General features: G+C 47.6%; 1 non-coding gene across 1 annotated transcript; it reads right to left on the bottom strand.

The window, feature by feature from the left end:
• TRNAS-GGA lies at positions 7,555-7,627 on the bottom strand. Its single transcript has one exon. It is a non-coding gene; the product is annotated as a tRNA-Ser (tRNA).

The following is a 7,979-nucleotide window of genomic DNA, read 5'->3' on the forward strand; positions in this document are numbered from 1 at the left end:
GACATTAGAGTTTGGATGTTCTCCTGAGCCTCATCTCAGAGACGAGGATACAGCCTCCGGTAGGAAGCAACTAGTCAAGGTTTGGACCCAGTTCCAGTCACCCCTTCTGCTCCACCCAGGCCAGCCCAGGATGCAGTGTGATAATGTGTGTGGAAGTTATGGGCAACACCGCTGCTCTTGTTTTATTATTATCATAGACCTGGAGGTCAGGTATCAGTTGGAGCTTCATTTCTTGCTGTGAAATCTTGGGCAAGTTACTTCTCTCTCAACCTCAAAGTACACATCTGTAAAACAAAGAACACGAAGACTAGACGTTCTTTGTCAATGTGCCTTAAGTTGTAGTTACCAGGGGTTCCCTGGTGATCCAGTGGTTAAGAATCCGCCTTGCAATGCCAGGGACACCGATTCGGGAAGATCCCACATGCCTTGGGGCAACTAAGCCCACGAGCTACAGCTACTGAGCCTGAGCTCTGGAGCACAAGTCCCAACTATAGAGGCCACGTGCAGCAATTACTGAAGCCCAAACACCCAGAGCCCGTGCTGCACAACAAGAGAAGCTACCACGATGAGAAGCCAGCACACCACAGCTAGAGAGTAGCCCTGGCTTGCGGCAACGAGAGAAAGCCCCAAATGAAGACCCAAAGCAGCCAAAAATAAAAGTAAATAAAATATTTTAAAAATAAACTCCATTTTAAAAAAAGTTGTTACCAGTCTATCAAGGGATAAGGAGCTTGCAGGTGAGTATCCATCAATATCCTGCTTCCCTCACTGAGAAAGTCTTAATATGCCAGGGGGTGGGGTGGGGGGCGGGGGGCAAGAACCAGTTAAGCTAAACAACACACTGAGTGAGCAGCAGCACTGACTGTGTTAGCCCTTCCATAAATAAATGCTATGATTCCAATGGCTTCTTTATCCGACTTGCAAGATAAACAGGAATAGGAAATGGACTCCATTCAGAATTATTGATCTCCAGATGGGGCCACCATCTCTTCTAATTAGTCAACAGAGGTCCTTCACAGAGGACCTACTATTGATGTAACCCAGCAAAGCCCCAAGTCCCCAGATTTGCACCGTGATCTCTGGCCAGAAGCTTCCAAACTTGATGGGGCGATGACACAAGAGCAAGGGACTCGTCAAGAACTGACCAGACCCGGTGAGGAGGGACTGGCACTGAGCAGTCCTAGACAGAGCCATCTGCAGAGGAGCCGTGGAGGGACAGGGCAATGGAAACGGCTTTCTAGAGGAGGCGGCATTTGCACCAGGTTCTCCAAGTTAACCGACATTAAGTGAAATTGAGAGAGGTCCCGGAACACGGTGCCTTATGCACATTATCCTGGTGCTCAATTTTTCAGAAACCCTGAAGTACATTTTGGGCTCTTTTATGGAATATGGGCCAACTCTCTCAGGCTAGATTCCTGTTAACACCTTGATTGTTGTTGTTGTTCATTCCGTTAAGTCGTGTCCAACTCTTTGACCCCATGGACTGTAGCCTGCCAGGCTCCTCTATCCATGGGATTTTCCAGGCAAGAATACTGGAGTAGGTTGCCATTTCCTCCTCCAGGGCATCTTCCCAACCCAGGGACCGAACTTGCATTGGCAGGTGGATTCTTTACCACTGAGCCACATTTGTATAATGTATCTATACAATATATACAACAGCATCTATGCAAGGGGGACTCAACTGCATTTTTAAAATAATGCTTCAGCTGGGCATCAGACCTGCTCTTGAAATGCAAACCTGCTCTCATATGTTGTCAACTGTCCTCTTTGTATCCAGTTTGCTTTGACAACTGGAAAAGTAGGCAGATCACAGTTGGGCCCTTCATTCATTTTCCATGCTTTGCTGTAAAGAAGAAATTGTTGCTGAAAATATATAGATATAGCTGTTGGGAAACTCTCTTGTCCCCTCCAGTCCCAAATCTTGCATTTGAGAATGTTTGTTATATTTTAAATCAGGTGTCCGTGATCCGCTAGAGCTGTTCTGTCTATATGGAATTATTTTCTTCCTCTGGTTTCAGGCATGAACTCTCTCTGTGAATTTCTTTCCATCTATTTTTCACATTTCTGCCTGTCTCTTTGGTGGACTTTCTTTTTGTCTTTCTACCTTTACTGATTTTCTGCATATTCTGTCGGCCATGTGATTGTTCAAATTTAACTACCAACTTTCAAATTATTGTGTGTGGATTGCTTTTTCTTTCTCCCTCTCTGTCTAGAAAGGAAATATTCCCATGGGAAAAGATAAGTGTGAAACAAGGGTGGCTAAGGTCCTATCTTTGAGGTGTCCAGACTCATACAAAGAACTTTTTAATGAATTGTTTTTTCCTCAAAAAAGGAAGACATGTGTAGTGTCTCCCCCAGAGGGTTCTGAATTCTTGGCTGAGGAGGCCAGAAAAAGAATGTTTCCAACCCCTCCCCCTGCAAATCCTAAGTCTTTGAAAGCCATCCCAGGATAAAGAAATGTTTTCTTGTCAATTTTATAATCAGAATTCTGGTCCTCTTGCATATAAGGCAGTCTGAGCTTACCAAGGGAGTGAATGGTCTTGGGTTTTGGGGGGCCACTCTAGAATCCTGGGGAAGGGCTCCCTTTATTCCTGGCCCGCCTTTGATGACACATGACCTCTGACCCTGATCAATGCATCCTCCTCCCAGAGCCGCAGAAAGGAGAGCTGCTCTCTCAGCGCCCAGAGGAAGAGCGGGCAGGGAGGCCCTGACCTCCCGCCCTGCCCCTAACCTCACTGATAATTGAGTTTTCCATCCGTGCTCACCAGCAGGCTCTAAACACAAAGAAACAAGCCCCTCCTGATTCTGTCTTTGCCCAGATGAAACCACGAGCCGAATCTGTTCAGCTCACGCCAGCAGCCAGCACCAGAACACACACGAGAGTCTCACATCGCATCTGGGAGTACGGCCCCCCCCCGCCCCGTCCATCCTCCATCCAGGGCCTCGCAGCACCTCCCACATCCCTACGGGCCGTGTGGCTGCAAGAGATGTCAGTCCCTGTTAATACAGCACTGTGGGGGGAGGACCAGGTTCCCTGAAATGTGTTCACCCCGAGCAGCTGCTTAGAAAACGCAGCCCCTTACGTGCCCTTTCACAAAAATCATGTTTCCCACCCTTCCTTTAAATGCTAAAGACAGACGGTAAGAGAATTTAAAAGAAACTTTCCCCAGTTCATCTTCAGTTCTTATGAAATTTCTAATGTTGGAATAAAGTAGGTGACAAAGGAACCCCTTCCAGGCATTTCTGCCCTAGGTTTCCCCTCCTCCTGAAAGCAGCAGACGTCCAGGATCACGACCACAGCCAGCTGCTGAAGAAGCAGGGGTGCTGGACGAGGAGGCAAGTCCACTGCCAGGCAGTCACTCGGGGCTCACTGGGGACTGAGGTCCACAGGAATCCTTGGGAGATGCCCAACAGCCCTCAATGAATGCTCACTGTGTTGTATTATGAATAATAATAACCTTGCTCTTGCGATGCCCCACCCCCGTAATTTATATCATCTCCTCTGCTCTTCACAACCCCTACCAAGGTAACTATATTTTGTCCCAAGACCTCAAAGGGCAAAAGACTCATCCAAGGTCACCCAAGCTCAGAAGAAATGGAGTTGAGAGCCGGAGCCAAGCTTTCAGACTCTGTGGCACATTTTTTGATCAATCTGTTAGCTTTAGGAGGAAAACTCCCAGCGTGTAGACGGAAGGAGGAGGCCTCCAAGGTTTGATAAACACCAAGAAAAAATAAAAGCACAAGTGCCAGAGGGAGTGGTAGACTTCAGAGGGTGGAGGAGGAGCGGCTGCAGCATTTTAGTGGCACAGGGGCTTCCTTTGAGAGGAAAGGCCTCATCAGAGTTTTAAGGATGGAGCAGCAAGAAGAGTCAGATAGCGGGAGGCAGGAAAGGTGTTTCAGCAGAAGGACCTGCTGGAGAAGCTCAGAGTGTTTAGTCTGCTCAGAGACAGTGGCAGGGCTGGGCCATGGATGCTAGTAGAGCAGGAGCCCTGAATGCGGGAACAGCTTGGAGAGAGAGCAAGGGGGCAGTTGTGTAGGGCTTTGATGTCTGAGTAGGAGTTCAGGCTTTCTTCCGGAGTCTCCTAAGGATATAATATGCACGCAGCTTTTAACAATTGGGACAGTTTCCCATTTGGAGACAGAACAGCAGAAGAGAAAAATCTCAGCCCAGACAGGGCCTGTGGCCTGGAATTGTTGGGATTGTCTCCCCAAATCTGAAATCCATGGGCAGACAACACACCCTGCCTCTGGGATTTCAATACTTTTAAATAATCTCTCTGACAATGTCAAATAAAACTAGGGGTGAAATGGCAACAATTAGCTGTGAACTGGCTTTTTTGAAGAACAAAATATTCTGCTTCCTTGGGGAAAATAAATAAATAAATAAACCAAATTGAAATAATGAGCTATTGGATCCATCCAGCTATTTTGTTATTATGGTAGCTTTAGTTTTTTAAAATAAAGAAAACAAAATGCGCTATTATAAACTTTAAATTTAAAAAAAATTTTTAATTAAAATGAAACTCGCCCTGCCATTCATTGCTGTTTGCTGTTTCTTCAATGGCCTGATGCTCCCAAGGTCCTTGATCAGCCTCCAACCTGTCTATTCGAGGTTAGACATGCCCCGCTCCTGTCCATGCAGATGCAGAAGGTCTGGAAGGGCTGTGAGAATCTAGATTTTTACCAGGTGCCTTCATTATCATAGACAAGTCTGAAAAGAAGCACAACCATAAAAATCACCCAGGACACTGGGAAATAACAGAGTTCCTTCTCTGGAAAGACTGAGTCAGTAGATCCAGAGGGTGGACACCAGAACTCTGGGTTTTTAACAAAAGCAAGGCTGAAATTAGAATAAAGTGAATGAGATGCATCATCTTCATTTCAAGTTGGCCGTGTTGCTCAGCACGGATATTTTCACCATGATCTCTGGTATGATCCCAAAGGAAATCAGTCCTGAATATTCACTGGAAGGACTGATGTTGAAGCTGAAGCTCCAATCCTTTGGCCACCTGATGCGAAGAGCTGACTCACGGGAAAAGACCCTGATGCTGGAAAAGATTGCAGGTGGGAGGAGAAGGCGATGACAGAGGGTAAGCTGGTTGGATGCATGTATCATCACATCCATGGACGAGTTTGAGCGAACTCCAGGAGATAGTGAAGGACAGGGAAGCCTGGTGTGCCACACTCCGTGGGGCTGCCAAGAGTCGAACACGACTGAGTGACTGAATAGCAACTGGTAAAGGATTGCGGTGACTGTTTTTCAGCTTTCCTTTAAACTTTGCATCCAAGGTGAACACCTCACTCTCCTCACCCTCATCCTGCCCAAACAAAAGCCCTGGGATGCAGTCTGAGTCCAAGTCACTCAGCCTCAACTTCCCAGCTCTTACCTGCATTTCCTGCCTCATCCCCCTAGACTTTTCTTACTCCCAGAGACCTTCTCAGCCACAGACACATGCTCTGTACCCTCAACCTACCCCACAGTGGCTGGCTAGCCTTTGCAAGTGCTTTTCCTTCCCCTGCAACATCCTTGTGCCCTCTAGGTGTGCTCCACCCGCTCAACACCTCTTCATTGCACAGGGCCAGGAGCTCTGACACGCACTTTCCTACTTTAATCATCCATCCCATACACCTCTTCCAGGGAGAGCAATTTCTTACACTTCTGGGTTTATCTTGCCCAGGACTGTTGTACCATCCATTATTGCTCTGAGTCTCTGAGTTTCTTGAAAAAAAAAAAAAAAAAAAAAAAGAAAATGTCTTAGGGTTTCCCTGGTGGCTCAGTGGTAAAGAATCTCTCTGCCAATGAAGGAGACAGCAGTTCGATCCCTGGTTCAGGAAGACCCACATGCCGCAGAGCAAATAAGCCCATGTGCAGTTATTGATCCTGTCCCCTAGAGCCTGGGAACTGCAACTACTGAAGCCAGCATGCCTAGAGTCTGTGCTCTGCAAATAGAGGAGGCACCACAGTGAGTAGCCCACCCACCATAACTAAAGAGTAGACCCCGTTCAGCACAACTAGAGAAAAGCCCCCATAGCAGGGAAGACCCAGCACAGCCAAAAATAAATAAAAGTATTTCTTTAAAAAAAGAAAGCGTCTTACTCTAGATTCCCCCGCACCTAGAATACACCCTGGCACCAAGGCAGATCTGACAGGTGGATGAGTGAATGACTGACACTCAGCCAGGGCCCAGTGGGACGAGACAGGCTTCGGTTTCATATCACAAACCCAAGCCTGAATTCAGCATCACCGCCCATCTCCAGGTGCTCCAGACAGTGACATGGCATCCCTAGATAGCTTTTATCTATAACATGGGGTTGATAGGGTCTCTCTTGCAGGATTGCTGTGAAAATTAAAAGCAGTTTATCAAGTGCCTGGGACACAGTAACAGAGGCTCCATAAATTTAAGAAAAATAATAGGGCTCGTATGATAGATTTCTAGGCTTCTCTGGTGGCTCACATGGTAAAGAATCTGCCTGCAATGAGAGAGACCTGTGTTTGGTTCCTGGGTCAGGAGGATCCCCTGGAGAAGGGCACAGCAACCCACTCCAGTATTCTTGCCTGGAGAATCCCATAGACGGAGGAGCCTGGCAGGCTATAGGTCCATACGATCGCAGAGTCGGCCATGACTGAAGGGTTACTTTACATTTCTTTTTAATGATGGAATCTCCATCCCCTCTGAGTCACCTTCTGGCACTCTCTGCTCTGGGGAGTGGGCACTAAAGCTGGCTGCGATGATTCTTGCAGTGAAACTAAGCTTACTTTGATAGACGGTTAGTAATGATCAAGGCTTAGGGGTGATTGGTCCTCAGATCAACTAGCAGCCAGATCCGGGCAAACTCAACTTCCTTCTGGAGGCTGTGTATTCCCATTCCCATCTTTGTTCCCCAGGTAACCAAGACTATATATGGAAGTCAGTCTTACTGTAGTGTGGGAAATTTGAAATCGGGAAAAACCACCCCCACCCCCCCAACTTTTGAGCACAGATGCAGTATTCTTGCCTGAAAAATCCCATGGATAGAGTAGCCTGGCTAGTTATAGTCCATCCAGTCGGAAAAATTTGGACACGACAGAGTGACTGAGCACAACACACCACTTATCCACTCATCCTCAACCTCTAGGCACTGTTCCAAGAGCTTTATGTAAATTCTTCCATGGGATCCTCATAACAGCCCATTTTATGGATGTAGAAAGTGAGTGAAAAGTGGAAATGGCTCAATCGTGTCCAACTCTTTGTGATCCCATGGACTATACAGTCCATGGAATTCTCAAGGCCAGAATACTGGAGTGGGTAGTGTTTCCCTTCTCCAGGGAATCTTCCCAACCCAGGGATTGAACCAGGGTTTCCCGCATTGCAAGCGGATTCTTTTCCGCTTGCAATGTGGGAAACCCTGGTTCGATTCCTGGGTCAAGAAGATCCACTGGAGAAGGGAGCGAAGTCGCTCAGTCGTGTCTGACTCTTTGCGACCCCAGGGACTGTAGTGTACCAGGCTCCTCCCTCCATGGGATTTTCCAGGCAAGAGTACTAGAGTGGGTTGCCATTTCCTTCTCCAGGGGATCTTCCTGACACAGGGATCGAACCCGGGTCTTCTGCATTCCAGGCAGACGCTTTAACCTCTGAGCCACCAGGGAAAGGGATAGGCTACCCATTCCAGTATTCTTCAGCTTCTCTTGTGGCTCAGCTGGTAAAGAACCCTCCCGCAATGCGGAAGACCTGGGTTCAATCCCTGGATTGGGAAGATCTCCTGGAGAAGGGAAAGGCTGCCCACTCCAGTATTCTGGCCTGGAGAATTCCATGGACTACACAGAGTCGGACATGAGTGAGAGACTTTCACTTTCACTTTAGGCTTCCCTGATAGCTCAGTTGGTAAAGAATGTGAGGCCCAGAGAAATCAAGTCCTCAGCCCTGGGTCGTCCATCTCTGAGCACCAGAGCCAGACTCGCTTCCTGGCAGGCTGGGGACGGAGCTGAGGCCCTGACCATT

This window comes from Capra hircus, chromosome 11 (genome assembly GCF_001704415.2).
Source record: "Capra hircus breed San Clemente chromosome 11, ASM170441v1, whole genome shotgun sequence".
NCBI lineage: Eukaryota > Metazoa > Chordata > Mammalia > Artiodactyla > Bovidae > Capra > Capra hircus.